General features: G+C 38.3%; 1 long non-coding RNA gene across 2 annotated transcripts in view; it reads right to left on the reverse strand.

The window, feature by feature from the left end:
- Positions 1-17,856, reverse strand: part of LOC308247607 — a 134,921-nt gene extending 117,065 nt beyond the window's left edge. Inside the window, exons 1-2 of one of the 2 annotated variants that reach the window (XR_013960532.1) lie at positions 17,597-17,856; positions 6,241-6,327 (exon numbers count right to left, since the gene is read on the reverse strand). This is a non-coding gene — a long non-coding RNA (uncharacterized lncRNA). The remainder of the gene's footprint in view (positions 1-6,240; positions 6,328-17,596) is intronic. The other variant, XR_013960533.1, reaches the window with a different exon arrangement.
- Positions 17,857-18,239: the final 383 nt, after the last annotated feature.

Below are 18,239 nucleotides of genomic sequence, written 5' to 3' on the forward strand. Positions count from 1 at the left end.
TTAAGGAAACTGGGAAAATGTCACGATTTCCTTTCTACAAAACAGCTGGATTGTGAGCTGTTTACCAGAAGAAAGAAGGTCACAATCATTGGGACCAGAAGAAAGGCAGTTTAATTCAAGGAGAGAAACTGGCTCACGTTCTCCCAAAAGAATCTTTCTTTCTTCTATAAAGAAAATAGCTTGGTTGTTTTTCTCATGCTACTTAAACAACACGATTGGTTAGACCAGTGGTCGGCAAACTGTGGCTCGCGAGCCGCGGTTTGCCGCTCTGTTGACTAATGAGTTTGCCGACCACTGGGATAGGGGCTTAATCACAAGGAACAACAACAGCCTGTAATTATTGGATTCGAGAGTCTATGTCAGTGGTCGGCAAACTCATTAGTCAACAGAGCGGCAAACCGCGGCTCAAGAGCCACAGTTTGCCAACCACTGGTTTAGACAACTCAAATGACAAAGTTCTACGCAAGCTATCACTTGGTATCCCAGCCTGAAATGATCGTGTTAACACTTATTGCCCATCTTTTCATGCATCTCCTTATGCACAAATACCCATAGACATCATGTTAGATAAATGGTATTTTATCTTATATATTTTTTAAATGTAGTCTGTTGTCTTACTATTTTCCTCTTTTTTTCTGCTTATTTTATTCTTCCCATTTCATTTTATTCTTCCAACCTCTGCAACACCTCATTCCTGATGCATAAGCCACATTAACAAACTAGTTGATAAATGTCCATGTTTATATATTGCTCATAAACATAAATATGCACGTGTGTGTGTGTGTGTGTGTGTGTGTGTGTTTGTGTGTGTATGTGTATAAGAAAAGGTTTGGTTATGTCACTGTAACCAATGACCCCAATATTAACAATAATGATTTATTTCTTGATCATGATATGTTTCCATTTTAGGAAATTCTGCTCCAAGTTATCTTTACTCCTAGATCATGGAGAGGTTGTTACAGAAGGAAAAATAATTTAGCAACACCACTGAGCTAAGACCCACACAAGAGATACCCTGCCTTAGTCTACACTTTTTAGAAGACATTAACCTGGCCCTTGCCTGGCCACGTGCCTCCTAATGGAGCAAGCTGTCAGAAGGGCCAAAGGGTCATCTCCCTTCTGAGTCTATACTATCTGGACCGCTCTGCAGGTACTAGGATTCCAGAATTCCTGCCCAAGTGTGCTCTTCCCTGAGTTTATCCCTCAAGGGGCAGATAAGTCTGTAGGAATTTGTATCCCATAAACCCCAGAGGTAGCCAAGAGTGTGATATATGTGGGGAGCATGGATGGAGCCTGACAATGTGGGCTGGGATGTGCCCAGAAATGAGCTCAAGCCCTTGTGTGGCACAGATTAAACGTAGAGGTCCTACTTTACTTCAGGAGGATAGTTAGTGTGTAGCACAACTTCATAACTAAGCTATATATTCCCCTATGAATTGAGATATATTTTTATAAATAATGAAGATCATTCTTGATTCTGTTCCACTTATCTACATTTCTATGTATTATACCAAAACTACTTTGATATCATAAGAAGTTCTAATCTGTATTGTAATATTTGGTAAGGCAACTCCCCTTTCATTATTATTATTATTCTCTTTTCCTTAGTATTATTGGCCATTAGTTTTTCCATATATTTTTAAAATAATTTAATGCAATTAACTACAGAAAATTATATTGAGATTCTAATAGGAATTGTATTATATTCATATATTTATGCACATATAACTCTGATATTTTTATTTTTTATCAGTAAGTATTCCCATCCCAGAATATAGTATGCCTTCTATTAATTAAGATTAATTTTTTTCTGACCTTTAATAAAACTCTATAAAACTAGATCTAAATCTTCCAGGTTAAATTTACTGCTAAGTATTTTTTACAGTTTTTATTACTATTTTAAATGAAATATTTTCCCTTTTTTCCCCTCCTTGTTACTGCTGGCACCAAAGCAGGGAGGGGAAGTATTGGTTTGTTTATACTTACCTTGTAGCCAGTGGGGTTTCATTACAAATATATAATGTCATCAGCAAAATAGAGAAATTTGTATCTTATTTCATGATAATTTATTATATTTTCTTGTATTATTACATCTGCAAGGACCAACAATACTATGGTAATCAAACTATCTAGTCTCTGATTTTCCTATATAATAAAACCCTAATATGCAAATCGACCAAAGGGTGGAACAACTGGTCGCTATGATGAGCACTGACCACCAGGGTGCAGATGCTCAATGCAGGAGCTGCCCCCTGGTGGTCAGTGCGCTCCCACAGGGGGAGTGCCGCTCAGCCAGAAGCTGGGCTCACGACTGGCGAGCGCAGCAGCAATGGTGAGAGCCTCTCCCGCTTCTGCGGCAGGCAGATATCCCCCAAGGGGTCCCGGACTGCGAGAGGACGCAGGCTAGACTGAGGGACCCTCCACCTTCCAGTGCACAAATGTGGTGCACCGGGCCTCTAGTAATTTAAATAAATTTTAGTGTTTTACCATATACAAAGATACTAGTTGTTAGTTTCTGGTGAATGGTATTTACTTAATTTAAGTAAATTGTTTTTATTTTTTCTTTATTTTGAGTATTTTTTTTCACAGCTGCTGAACTAGAGTCCAGAGTCCTTTTTTTTTTTTTTTTTCACTGTATTTATTATATAGGATCAAGTTCAGCTGTGAATAGCAGGTAAGCCATACTCACAGAGGCTTAAAACACAGCAGTTTACTTTTCTCTGCTGTATAAATGCAGTAAGTCAGGGTGTGGTAGGACAGATTTCAAGCAGTTGGACCCAGGCTCCTTCGATCCTATTGTTCTGCCACCTCCACAAGTAGTTTATGGTGCCAGAGCTGCCTCAGGGTCAATCACCCTGTTGTAATTCCAGCTGGAAGAAGACAGTAGAAAAATAAAGGGCAAGTTCCCGCCCTTAGACAAACCTTGCCAAAAGATGACACACACCACTTTTTTTGCATTAGATTGGTCAGAAATTAATCAGCTGGCCATGCCTAAATGCATGGGAGGCTGGGAAATCATCTTCCAGCCTTTTTTTTTTTTTTTCTGTCTCATGGTTTTAAATGAGCATTTTATAGGATTCCATTTTCTCTCCTTGCCTAACATTTTTTTTAACTTGTTTTAGTGGTTGCCTTCAAGTTTGCAGTATGCATTTACAGCTAACCCAAATTCACTTTCAAATAGCACTATACTACTTCACAAGTAATGCGAGTCCTTATAAGTACAAAATAACCCTAACTTCTCTCTTCTGTTCCTTGTAGCATTGCTATCATTCATTTCATTTAATAGGCATGCATAATCACACACACACATACATATACACTGAGTGGCCAGATTATTATGGCCACCCCATCAGTACTTCGTTGGGCCACCTTTTGCCTTCAATATTGCGGTTATTCTTCTTGGCATTGACTCCACAAGATGTTGAAAGGTGATGCGAGGAATCTGACACCATGCCTGATGAATAGCACTGTCCAGTTCTGTGAGATTTGGTGGTTGTGGAACCAGCTGCCTGATGGCTCTTTTAACTTCGTCCCACAAGTGCTCAATTGGATTGAGATCTGGTGATTGTGGGGGCTACGTAAGCAAGGTAAAGTCTCCCTCATGTTCTTGAAACCACTCCTGCACAATACGAGCACCATGGCATGGCGCATTGTCTTGTTGGAAGAAGCCATCTCCATTGGGATACACCATCATCATGATAGGATGAACTTGATCAGCAACGATACTTAGGTATATTGTGCTATTCAGACGTTGTTCCACATGAGTTAAAGGGCCCAAATCATTCCAGGAAAACATGCCCCAAACCACAACACTCACCCCACCAGCTTGAAGGGTTGTACTCATGCATATGGGGTGCATGCTTTCATGCTGTTTCCGCAAAATTCTCACTCTGCCATCTGCATGATGCAACTGGAAATGTGATTCATCAGACCACATGACTTTTTTCCAATGCTCGACTGTCCAATCCTTGTGTTCCTGTGCAAATTGGAGATGTTTTATCTTGGTAACTGCAGACAGCAAAGGTGTTCAAACAGGCCTTTGGCTTCCATATCCCATACGATGCAGTGTATGGCTAATTTGCCTACAAACGTCAGGTGGTCATAGTAATTTGGCCACTCAGTGTGTGTGTGTATATATATGTACAAGATATATACATAAGCATATATAATGGAATATATTATTGCTTAGTGCTATTATTATTATTTTGAATAAACTGTTACCTGTTAGATCAATTAAGAATAATAAAAATAAAAGTTTTTATTTTACTTTCACATATTTCTTTTTTAGTACTCTTCCTTTCTGTAAATATGAGTGTCTGCCTTATATTATTTTTCTTCCTTCTAAAAAGCTTCTTTTAATATTTCTTGCAAGGCAGTTCTGCTGACAACAACTTTCCTTAATATTTGTCTAAGAAAGTCTTTCTCATTTACTTATGAAGGATAATTTCACAGAATTCTAGGTTGGAGTGTTTTGTTTTGTTTTCTCTCAACCCAGAAAATTCACTCCACTCCCCTCCTGTTTGCACACTCTGAGAAGTGGGATGCGATTCTTATCTTTGTTCTCTCGTAGGTAAGGTGCTTTTTTCCTCTGGATTCTTTCAGGATTTTTCTTTCCCTTTGATTTTCTGTACATTGAAATAATATGCCTTGGTATAATTTTTGTGAACTTATCCTGCTTGATGTTCTCTAAGCTTCCTGGATCTGTGGTTTGGTGTTTGGCATTAGTTTGGGGATATTCTCAGTCATTGTTGTTTCAAGTATTTCTTCTGTTCCTTTCTTTCTCCTCCTGGGGGTCTTCTCATTAGCATGTTACATCTCCTGTAGTTGTCATCCCCTACCACCTACTCCCAGTCCATGGACACACAGCCTCTGTTTTTCGGTCTTTGTTCTCTTTGCTTTTCTATTGATAGGTCTCTAGCCCAGAGATTATTTCCTCAGCTGCATCCAGTCCACCAATTAGCCCATGGTTAGTGTTTTTTATCTCTAGTGTTTCTTCTTTGTTCTTTCTCAGATTTTCCATCGCTCTGCTTCCATTGTCCATCTGTTCTTGCATGCTGCCTACCTTACTCATGAGAGCCCTTAGCATACTAATCATAGTTATTTGAAATTCCCAGCCTAATAATTCCAACATCCCTGCCATGTGTGGTTCTGTCTCTTATGTGTGTTTTGCTTTTGGTATGCCTTTTGGAACACGGTGGTGAAGTACTAGGCGAGGGAAAGCATTCTATAGTCCTATAATTAGATCTCAGTCTCTGAACTATGAATGTCACAAGTGTATCCCAATTCTTTTCCTCCCCCTGAGATGAAAAAGATGGCTACTGTGGCCCAGAATTGGGTATTCCCCTCCCCCAGACCAGTTAGGCCCCTGTTAGCTAGTTTCTCCTAAGCTCAGGTCTTAAAAAGGACAGAGTATTCAGGAGTATTTCATTTTATAGGCATGCATAATCACATATATATGCGTATAATATATGCATATACACACAAGACATATACGTAAGCATACATAATGGAATACATTATTGGTATCCTTTTTTCCTCCCCATGCCAGAAGCACCAGGGGATTTTTCTTCTATATTCACTGTGGGAACCCAGTCAGCTCCTACAGCTAAATGTCACAATATTGTGGGACAGTCCCTGTGACGGGTTCAACCTGGAGTTTTTCAGACTTGCCCACACTGAGCTCAGGCCTCTCCTACCTGGGCACAGGTTCTTGCAGGCACTGGTGCCCACAGACCGGTGCAGCTTTGACTGTCTCCTTAGGTAAGCAGTGACACCTGCACTCATGGCCTGACTCTCCAATCTCAGGGGCAGTGCTTTGCCATTTGGCCTCTCTCTCCTCTTTTACGGATCCAAGTAGAGCTGTTCAATTTTCAGTTTGTTCCTTGCTGTCAGAATGGAGTGACAACCTCCAAGTTTCTTGTACAAGAAACCATAAGTCAGAAATGCATTCTTTATTCTAAGAAACCATGTACTTGGCTGGAATTGTGATTTTTATTACCATTGATGATGTGGCAAACAGGTATTGAGGGATAGCCAAAAGTTAGTTCCTCAAGTATCTACTCTATGACATCTAGATTTTTATCCTTTGTTTACTGTAATAAGTTATATTGGCAAGTTTCCTGATATTGAAAATTATTGAGGTAAAAAGTTATTTAGTCATATTGCATTATTTTAATATACATCCCCACAAATATCAAATATAAAATTTGACCCAAGAAGAAGTAGAAAGCATGAACTTACCATTACCAATGGAGATTTTACGACACTTGTTCAAGTTCCTCCATTAAAAAGGTCTCAGGATCACTTGGTTTTATGATTTAATTCCATCTGTGTCAAAAAATAGAAACAAACAATTCAAATGTCTTTTAAATCACTTCAGATTACATAAAAGAAAATAGTCACAAATTATTTTATGAAGACTTTCCTGAATGGTAGACTCATGCACTCCCATGCAGGACCTTACATGATCACTCCCTTAAGCATTAACCCCTAGTGATCACATCAAGGTCTCAGTTCTAAGTTTCAACTCCAGGTCCAGAAAGCAGAAAACCTAACAAGTGATACCCTGGCTGCCTCAGGACCAGCTGCAAGGACTAATGACCCCTCACCCTGGCACCCACCCATTGGTAGAGACCGTGACGCTGAAAGGCCCCTGGAAAGCTGATGCATATTCTATTGGGATCCTCCTCTGAGACCACCAGATAAAAACCCTCCAGAAGGAAGACCCAGCGTGCTCTCCCTCTTGGGAGCATGCCCTCACCTTTCCTGTCCTCCTCTCTGCTCCCCAGGAACATTACCTTTACCCTTCTCTCTCCTGAACTCCTTATTTTGCCTCTGTAACTTGTTTCCTGAGCCCATTTCTTCTACAGCTCACTTCTGCTTCTGTGACTTTCTAAATAAGCTTTCTCTTAATAAAAAAATACTACTTTCTTGCTGAATTTCTTGCCTTTTCACCAAAACTACTATTAGTGTTGATGACAGGTACAGAAAATGAATATGGGGCAAGTTATGGGAGCTTAATGTAAGATCCAACTATTAATGTGTCTGCAAAATTTGCATTTTAGAACCAACGCAAGAATGGGTGAGGCAGAAATGGAATGAAAACATCCCATTTTAAAGGTTGTTTTAAGTCTACATTTTTCTTTATATATTAAAGGGCTAATGCACCGATGTTGTTTTAGAGCAGAAGTTGGAAAATTCTTTTCTGTAAAAAGCTCACATAACCACTGTAATATGAAAGCCACCACAGACATTACTAAACAAATGGGCATTAAAAAAAAAATGTGTTCTAATAGAATTTTATTACCAACTCAGCAGACCAGATTTAACTTGCCAACACTATTTTATGCACCTTTGTTTTAAAAAACAACTAAGTCTATACCCTCCAGTTATAAAACTGAGCTGTATGTTTTTAATTATAGAATATGTTGTCATTCAAAACTGTCAGGTGGTTGTATAGTTATTTGTCATCAAAATATTACATTGTTTAAATTGCTGGCTAACAATTCTAAATTCTCTAGACCCCATGTACTATTAAGCATACCTTTTAATGATATCTCAAATGCATAGAAAACCATGTGATTTTATAGAGAGAAATTACACAACATAATGTTGAAAAAGAAAAAGAACTAATGCTTCATATTTAGTGACTTGAGGACATATACATTCTTCTAAAACAATCCACAGGATGGGGTCTTTTTGCATCAAATTACTTTTAACTTCAATTTCATGGAAAATGAAAGTAGTTAAATACAATTACAGAATCCAGATATGGCTGAATTGGCATTGAATGATAGGGGCTGCCTCTTTAACTGCTCTGGGTAGAATATTTTATGAAACTTGTAACTAACATTGCTGCTATGATTGAAACAATGGCTTTTGCTATGATTTCCAATGTGACATAATTGTGGTAAGAAGAAAAGAGCTTGTAGGTAGACACATGTAAGGCCTTGTAGCATTTTTATTCTGATGGCTCATTCACCTGCTTCATAGTTTTCTGGGATAAAGGCAGTAAACAATCTCAAGGGAGTAATGAATGGTTACTATAGGGAACTACAAGTATATGGGGCAGAGGGTTGGGGGTGGCAGGGAAGGCCCATAAACAAATTATTAACAACTCAAAAGAAATGAAGACACAGAAAAGCTTTTTAATAAAGACACATGCTGACGGATATGCCTGACAGTGTGTAAAACTAATGCCTTATAAATTTCCTTATGTTATACATAACAAGGTAGGCTTTATCTTGCTAAGCAGCATTTTAAAATGCTACTCTCCCCTCTGTAAATATCATGTCTTATTGACAATAGCACCAGAACTTGACCTCCAGAAAGCTTTTTCTATTCATGTGGCATATTTTATGATCAGTGTCCAGTTAATCTGCTGCGGTTCAGCTTCATGAGGCTCAAATGTCTGCTTCACTCAGCTCTAAATGGGCCAGAGCTCTTTAAAATTTAAAGAGTAAGAGGAGACGTAGGATGTACGCAAGGACAACATCAGGTTCTCTACCATATTATTGTATTTTAAATCAAAATAATCAATGGAAATCATTATTAATGAAAAAAATGTCTTCTAAATGCTTAAATTACATTTTCATTTGTATCAAATGTATGACTTTGCTATAAGTTCCACCACTGTTTTCATGTTCTATGTTATTTCTAAAACTTTTCATGATATTTATACTCTGAATATTTTTTTATATTTATCACTTCTTTTTTAAAAAAATATCTTTATTGTTGAAAGTATTACAGATGTCCCCTTTGTTTTGCTTTTTCCATTGACCCCTGCTATCTCACACCCACCCCACCCAGGCCTTCTCCACACTATTATCTGTGTCCATGTACTCTTTGGATATTTATAAACAGCTATCATACTCTCAGTTCTTTGCCTTTAAACTTGATTCATATTTTCTTGAGTACATGGATAATATATAATAAAATAGGAGCAACTAAATGACAAAGCACCAGTCTCTTTTTTGGTTGGTAGGTTCTAAAATCCTTCATCGCATTCCAACAAGAAAGCTTTTAATTCTCTACCAGTTTCTAACCATTAACTCTCATCTTCAGTCCTTTATCCCTTCAAATACTGGAGATTCGTGTACTCAGGCAGCTTGGCAGATTTATAGTATATAAATACTGGGGGAAATCAGACTCTATGCCAATAGCTGTAAACTATACATGCACAGTGATTATTTTCAGAAATGGATGTAGGGAATGTCCACAGATGTTTGGAGTTTAGCCTCTTTGAAAATGTATTTGAGTTATGATGGAAGTAAACAAATATCAATGCAACTAAGCAATTAAGACATTTTTCTGTTGGTTATAATAACACCATGCTGTGTTTCCCCAAGATGTGTGTTTTAAGTGTGTTATTAACTTCAAGTTCTGACGTTGGCCAAAATAATAAGCACAAATAAATGCTGCTGAGTGAAAAATACTGCTTGTTCTACATTTCCAAAAAGAGAGAAATGGTACCTTTCACTATCAAACATATTCTATCTACAATAAATAATGCATCCTTTGCATTATTTCTCAAAATATGAATATGAATTAACAACTAGTTCTGGGATTATAAGTATTAACTGGATTAAATTATATAAACCAATGCAAAATGTATTCATCATCTCATCTACCAGATATATTTATCAGCTAATAATCCATACAAGGACTGAAGTCAGGTTGTGGAGCTTTAATATGTAGATAAATGTAATTCCATTTTAGTGTGTACATGGAACATGGCATATTCAAGTAGTGTCCATATCACTGGCCTCAAAATACACTATATTCTGTTATTCCTGTTTTGAAATTGCAGTTCTGAAGTTGCCACTATGGCTTTCAGGCAGCTAAACTCATTTATTAGTTTTAGTAATATTTTTTGCATATTCCATTGGATTTTTTTAATGGCAAATTTGGCCTTTAACATGGAGCATATTACATGGGGAAAAAACTATTTAAACTCTCTTTTCATGTTGTATTCTTGAAAATGGCATGTTTGCAATGGACATGGATACTAAAAATATAATTTCGGACTTAATACTTTTTAGGTTTATAAATGACAACGTTTCATTCAACTGGTATCTAATTTCATCATATTCTCCAAATGAGCAAGGAAGTGTCAGGTCCATATCAGAGAAAAATAAGGTCTGCTGTAAAAACATGTTATAGAAACACTACGTTCTAACATATGTAACAATATTTGGTATTAGAGATTTATTAAACTCTAATTGGAAAAATAGTCCACAAAAGAGATACAGAGAAGTAAATTATTTACCCTGAAATTTGGGGTGGAATTATCCTTGACCTGTTTTAATTTAGTTGTCAAGCAATCAGACTTAAATCAAGTAAATCACATGTGCTATATAAGGAAATTTTAAATAGACCAAAAATTAACAAGTTATACATTATTCACTTATCCCTCTTTCTGTTTTATTGAATTTTTATATTATTAAATTGAAATCAACATTTTTCTTTTGAACGAGAGTTAAATTTTAATATTTAATATTTTGACTGAAGTTTTTAAATAAAAAGAACATGTATATTCCCTATGTTACTTTTAGACTATAACTTTAAAAAATATCTCAATATGCCTTTCTCAGTAATTGATTCAATAAGTAAAATGAAAATCAGTAAAGATGTAGAAAAATTAATTGGCATTAATAGCCAACTAGACCTAATTAATACTTATAGAGCATTCCACCAAAAGCAGAGTATTTCTACTTTTCAGCTGCCCATGCAACATTTACCAAGATACACTATATGTTTGGTTATAAAATATGTCCTAGTATATGTAAAATCATTGGAAAATATATAAACGGGATAAAATCATACAGAGTTTTTTCTCTGATAATAACTAACGTGAACCAAATAGCCAAAATACATTTGATATGTCTTCAAATAGTTGGAAATTAAACAATGCTTTTCAAAGAAAACACAAGACCAAAAACATAAATTTCGCCATTGGAATAAGAAAATACTTGGAATAAAAGGAAACTTAAAACATGACACATCCAACTATATGTGATGAAGCTAAAGCAATGCTTAGAAGAAAAATTATAGTTTTAAATGCTTATTAGCATAGAAGGAATTGTAAATTAAATTATCTAACTCCTCACTTTAATAGTCTAAAAAGAGAAGAGCTACTGAAAACCCAAAATAAGTAAAAGGAAGAAATAATAAAAAGCAAAATCAAATTGAAATCAGAATAACAAGAGAAAATAATTTTAAAAAGGCATTTTCTTTGGAGATTAATGAAACAAAAAAATCTCTAGGGAGATGGATAAAGAAAAATGAGAAAAGGAATTAACTCCTAATAGCAGAAATTTTAAAAAGAGGAATCACTCCAGAGTCTACAGATTAAAAAAAAAAAGAATAATGCCTATAAGCCAGCACTCCTCTTATACCATAACTACACAAAGACATACATAAAAGAAAACTATAGGCCAATATTTCTTATGAACATAGATACAAACACTCCTAAAGAATCCAGATATATACTGATTTTAAAAAACCCCTCAAACTAAGAATTAAAGGGAACTTAATGTACCTGATAAAGGCATCTGTGAAAATCCATCTATCCTATATAACAAAAGGCTAATATGCAAATTGACTGAATGGCAGAACAACCGGTCACTATGATGCCCACGGACCACCAGGGGGCAGACGTTCAACCCAGGAGCTGCCCCCTGGTGGTCAGTGCGCACCCACAAGGGGAGCGCCGCTCAGCCAGAAACCCTCAGCCAGGCTCACGGCTGGCGAGAGCAGCGGCAGAGGCAGGAGCCTCTCCCACCTCCATGGCAGCGCTAAGGATGTCCAACTGCCGGCTTAGTCCCACTCCTCACAAGCCGACAGTCAGACATCCCCCGAGGGCTCTGGACTGTGAGAGGGTGCAGGCTGGGCTGAGGGATCCCCGCCACCACCACCAGTGCACAATTTTCATGCACCGGGCTTCTAGTATATATATAAAAGCCTAAGTGATCAAATGACCAAATGACCGAACAACCAGTCACTATGACATACATTGGCCACCAGCGGGAATACACTCAATGCAGATGCTCAATGCAGGTGGTCAGTGCGCTCCCACAGGGGCAGCGCCGCTCAGCCAGAAGCCCTGAGCTGGGCTCATGGCTGGTGAGTGCAGCAGTGGTGGCGGCAGCGCTAAGGATGTCCGAATGCCGGCTTAGGCCCGCTCTCCTAAGCCGGCAGTTGGGCATCCCCCTAGGGCTCCTGGACTGTGAGAGGGCACAGGCTGGGCTGAGGAACCCCCCATCTAAGTGCATGAATCTCGTGCACTGGGCCTCTAGTTCTGTATATATGAACTGTGTTTGAAAATTCACATCTATTTTTGGGTTGGTGTCTTATTCAAAACTCAATTTTAGCATCCTGTTTCAAGAAGTAAGCACAAATAATGAAAAATAGGAGAGAAACCTAAACATATACACTTTGTGGAAGGACAACCCGAAATAAGGTCAAATGGGATAAGATGCCAATCTATATTTTGTGATTATAGTTCTTGATGAAGATTTTTTAAATGTGTGTGAGGGACAAGTTCATGTGCTAAAACTCATTTAATTTGAAAGGAAGAAAACTATATTAACTGAGCACAACCCTGTGCTAGGCTCTCTGCTAGACAGGGAAGTGCCACCTACACTTAATGTACAAGGGAACCTCCTGGGCGGCCTTGTTAAAATGCTCATTCTGATCAAGGTGCGGCAGAGATTCTCCATTTCTAAGAAGTTCCAAGTAATGTCCATGCTACTGGTCTAGAACTTCTTTTTATTTAATAAATCTTTGATTTCAGAAAGGAAGGGAGAAGGAGAGAGAGAAACATCAATGATGAGAATCATTGATCGGCTGCATCCTGCATGCCCCACATTGGAGATCGAGCCTGCAACCTAGGCATGTGCCCTGACCAAGAATCGAACTATGACCTCCTGGTTCATAGGTTGACACTCAACTACTGAGCCACACTGGCCGGGCCTGGTCTGGAACTTCTTTGAACAGCAAAGGATTTGTGGGAAAAATAAATACACATACACAGAGGAAATAATTAAAGCAAGTCTATGAGATGGTTATTATTATCTCTATTTCATCAATAAGAAACTGAAGCTGAATGATGTTGTGTCCAACTCTGCAGGTCAGTGACGGAAGGGATTTACAACCTCATCTTTTTCCCACTGCATGACACAGCAGCCCTGAAGTTGCTATTATTGTTATTGTCAAACTATAGATTTTAATCTGTTTTTTTTAAATATATTTTATTGATTTTTTACAGAGAGGAAGGGAGAGGGATAGAGAGTTAGAAACATCAATGAGAGAGAAACATAGATCAGCTGCCTCCTGCACACCTGCCACTGGAGATGTGCCCGCAACCAAGGTACGTGCCCTTGACCGGAATCGAACCTGGGACCTTTCAGTCCGCAGGCTGACACTCTATCCACTGAGCCAAACCGGTTTCGGCTTAATCTGGTTTTTAAAAGTGTTGAATTTCTTTTTCTCGTAATATGATTGACTTTCCATTTTTTAAGTAGCTGTTCAGATTCTCCAATTTCATAGATTATATTAATCGATATAATGTTCAATGCCAGTTACTCGTATATCTTCCAGATACTTGCTCCATCTTTAAGTGTTACAAATGACTATACTAAAGAGTTGCAGTTTATACTCTACAAAGATATATCTATGAGTCTGGGTTACTCCAGATATGTGGTCTAGTGAAGGAACTTTCTAAAGCATATATTGACTCTCTTCACCTCACTCACTTATACTGAATTTGTACAGAATGCTTACCAAGAAACAAAAAACATGAGTCCCAAGAAAAATGTGATTAATGTGGGCTTCCCATAAAGATGCTATTGACATCCTCAACCAAAACATTTCTATTTTAAAAGATAACAACCTTTAAGTTCCTGATCACTCACAAAATAACTGGGTTACATGTAATACATTTATACAAAAATAATTATTATTTTAATATTAATGTTCAGTATCAATATTTTAATCATCACTGCTGTATAGACTCAATCTTTTGATCTTTTCCTTTAAATGTGTTTAAAAAAGAGTATGAGGGAATAAATGGTGATGGAGAAAAAAAAGTAAATGAAGGAAAATAACATCCTATCTAATAGAAGAGTAATATGCAAATTAACCATCACTCTGCTACACCCACAAGCCACGCCCACAAGCCAATCAGGAGTGAGTATGCAAATTAACCCAACCAAGATGGCTGCAGCCACGGAGAGAGCAGTAGGGAGGCTTGGGTTTCCCCAGCGATGGAGGAAGCCAACCTTTCCGTACACCCTGGCCAGCCCAGGCCTCCAGTGCAGGCTACAAAGTTTCAATGATAGAAGATAAATAAATCCCAGCAAAAATGGCCGCAGCCACGGAGCTGGAGAGAGCAAGAGGCTATGGTTGCCCCAGCGATGGAGGAAGCCAAGCTTTCCGCACACCCTGGCTGGCCCAGGCCTCCAGTCCAGGCTACAAAGTTTCAATTATAGAAGATAAATAAATCGTAACAGAAATGGCTGCCGACATGGAGTGAACAGAAGGCTTGGCTCCGCTGCAGGCTACAAAGTTTCAATTGTAGAAGATAAATAAATCCCAGATCCCAGGGCCTCCGCTTGAGTCACCAGGGGGCGTGGCCAGCCTGCAAACCACCACAGACCCCTTGCCCAGGCCAGCCCACGCCCCAAGGGAACCCCCACCCTGATCTGGGACACCCTTCAGGGCAAACCAGCTGGCCCCCACCCATGTACCAGGCTTCTATCCTATCTAATAAAAGAGTAATATGCAAATTGACTACAAAAATGAAAAAAAAAAGGAAAAAAACAAACAAAAACAAATTGACTGTCACTCCAACACACAAGATGGCTGCCCCATGTGGTCAAAGATCCTGCCCCCATGTAGACACAAGATGGCCACCACAAGATGGCCAGCAGGGGAGGGCAGTTGGGAGGGACCAGGCCTGCAAGGGAGGGCAGTTGTGGGTGATCAGGCCATCAGGGGAGGGGAGTTGGGAGGGACCAGGCCTGCAAGGGAGGACAGTTGGGGGCAATCAAGCCTGCAGGGGAAGGCACTTAGTGGTGACCAGGCCGGCAGAGGAGGGAAGTTGGGGGTGACCGGGCCTGCAGGGGAGGGCAGTTAGGGTTGACCAGGCCTGCTGGGGAGAGCAGTTGGGGGCAAACAGGCTGGCAGGGGAGCAGTTAGGCATCAATCAGGCTGGCAGGGGAGTGGTTAGGGGGTGATCAGGCTGGCAGGCAGAAGTGGTTAGGGGCAATTAGGAAGGCAGGCAGGCGAGCAGTTGGGAGCCAGCAGTCCTGGATTGTGAGAGGGATGTCCGACTGCCTGTTTAGGCCCGATCCCACCTTAAACGGGCAGTCGGACATCCCTCCAGGGGTCCCAGATTGGAGAAGGTGCAGGCTGGGCTGGGTGACACCCCCCCCCATGCAAGAATTTTGTGCACTGGGCCTCTAGTATAACAAAAGAACAAAACAGCCTTAGGCACAGATAATTTCCTGAAACCTGTTTGAGGAGGAATAAGCAATAAGAAAGAAAAACATTAGCAAACCATTTTGCGAAACAGTGAAATTTCCAAATATAATTGAAAAGAGAAAAAAATCTTTCCAAACTAAATATCCATTTCTGAGCCTGAGACAATAAATAAATAAAAGGTGGGGAAAGCTCAGCCTTAATATTAGAGAAAAATAATTGTTTTCTTTCAAATTTACAATATATTGAGGAGCAATTATGTTGTAATAAACTAATTTATTAATTTAATAAAAGTAAAAAAACATTTAGGTAAAGTTCACTTTTTGAAATATATTATGTTCTTTATGCAAGAGATTTGATAAAGTGTTATGCATTCTTGGGTTCATTGAGTTTTAACTTTGAAAACATCTCTTTTTGGGTAAATGAAGTTTAATAATGGGGAATTTTTCATTTGACATATCAAACCACCCAAAACAAACACAAAATGTTTGATTATCTCAACAAAGCTGTTAAAAATCATTTTGGTAAAAGTCAGCTCCATTCCCAGATTTGAATCTTTTAAAAAACTAGGCTGAAAAAGCTTTATTTATATGTAAAAATATCACTCTATCTAAAATCAATAGCCATTTTCTTAATAGAGAAACTCTACTAGGCAGCCCCATCCATTAAATTCTAGAGTAGACAAAGCATGTTCACAATTCCCACTAGCATTTAGACAAAAATAATTTAGGTTTAAAATAAAATAATGAATGATGAAAAGAGTTAAGAAAATTTTGACTCCTTCCATCATCATTTATCTCCACCTCCCTCACCCAATTAAAAAAATATATATTTTTTTGAAAAAGAAGTGGAATGGCTGAAGGAAGTTTAAAACTACCAAATGTTAAAACATGTTATGAAATTCTAATAATGTGAAGAACATGGACTGTCAAATATACAAAAAATTAAACATGTAATAAATAAGGCATTCCAAATGAGTAAGGAGGAGGAGAAAATATGTTTGATAGATAGTTCTGAAACAATTCCAGGATGATGAAAGTTACATGCAAAAATAATCATAATAAATTACATCATAAAAAATAATAAAAAAGTGAAGTAAGCAAATTTGCCAATTGTGGAAGAAAAACAAAAGCCTAGGCTCAAAAACAAAGAAACTGATTGCTAGATTTAAATATCTAAAATAAAATTTAAAAAAAACCCACAACTTTAAACAGCTGGGTAAAATATTTGGACAATAACTCAACAAGAACTGAGACTTGACAAAATTGGAACTACACATGGCTAACATGCTAAGATAATGTTCTCCCATACAAATAATGAAACAAGTAAAAAAAAGCTGTTAAAGAAAATAACATGTTTTTCATTCTTCAGAGTAGCAGAGATTTTAAACAGTAAGAATAGCCAATATTGCATATTTTGTTCTTATGTTTCCTGATGTTGTTTGGAAGTTAACCATTCAGTAAAATGATCTACCAGGTTAATACAATGAAAACTAGTCTTATATAACATTCTCCCACACTTAACAATTAGTAAACAAACATTCATGAACAAGTAGGCAAAAACAAAACAATTTGTACTGTAGTTTCACTAAAATGCCAGCTCTGTCCTTTTATCTGGTCAGACCCCAACCTCCATGGAAAATTAACTGAAGCCAAAGCTATAACAACTTTTAAGAAGCAGGACCTAATACCCCGATAGTCAACTCCAGTCAAGCTGAACTCTTGTAAACAAGGGTTGGCCACAGGACGGTTTAGGAATCAAGCAGTGGGTACTATTTTAAGGGTAAAGAACATAGTATAGGCCTTGCTGGTTTCTTTTTACCTTCATATAAATGTGCAGAGTATCTCTAAAACATTTTAAACCAAATCACTTTTCCGAAAACTTTTCATTTCATTACGCATTAATATTGTGCTCATTTGTAAGTTGCCAACTTCATGGGTAAAAGCTCATTTCTGATATGATTATGCTGCTTCCCATATTTGTCAACTGAGACGGAAAAAAATAGAAGCATTTATATTAGCCACTGGTGGGCTCTGAACCTCCGGATCAGAACTCCAGCAGGCTTTCTTTGGACTTTTGCACCATTGCTAGGCACTTGGGTTATTGCTTAACTTACCAAAGCCTGCAGTCTCTACATCAACTGAATTATAGACATGTAACACCCAGTATATTTTCTCTCCTTCCACATGATGCCTTTCCTGGGCACTCTGTGGTCCTGTTTGGACATGATGAGATCGACTACACTGTTCGGGTTATATTCAGCCTGGATCCATCAACACCGCTTCCGAGAGATCACTGCAGATGTCAAAGCCAAAAGAAAATCCAGTTTGTACAGAATGACAATCATTCCTCCTTTTAAAACTTTCTTGCATACTCAGTTGAGAAAGATTATCTTACTTTTATGAATTTGACGGTATCTAATCTTTCGCAATCTCCAACTTACTCGATGGCCTTACCTCATTGCTCGGAGAGACAAACAAGGTCAACACTTGGGCTTTGGCAAGGCCCTAGCACTGTTTATGATACCACAGCTATTTGGCCTTGCTGGCCTGCCCATCCCCCCTCCCATCTCAGGCAGCCTGCCTCTCTGCCAGCAGCCATGAGTGGAGAGAGGAAACAGTACTTCAAAGGTCTCTGTGCGGCTCATAAAAGATCAGGGGGATTGGCCCAAGCCAAAAGGAAGATTGTATATTTGGCAGTTATGTTTGGATATGATGACGAGATAATCCATAGAAACGCAGGATTAACTGAGAGGAAGT

Source organism: Plecotus auritus, assembly GCF_963455305.1.
Source record: "Plecotus auritus genome assembly, chromosome: 4".
NCBI lineage: Eukaryota > Metazoa > Chordata > Mammalia > Chiroptera > Vespertilionidae > Plecotus > Plecotus auritus.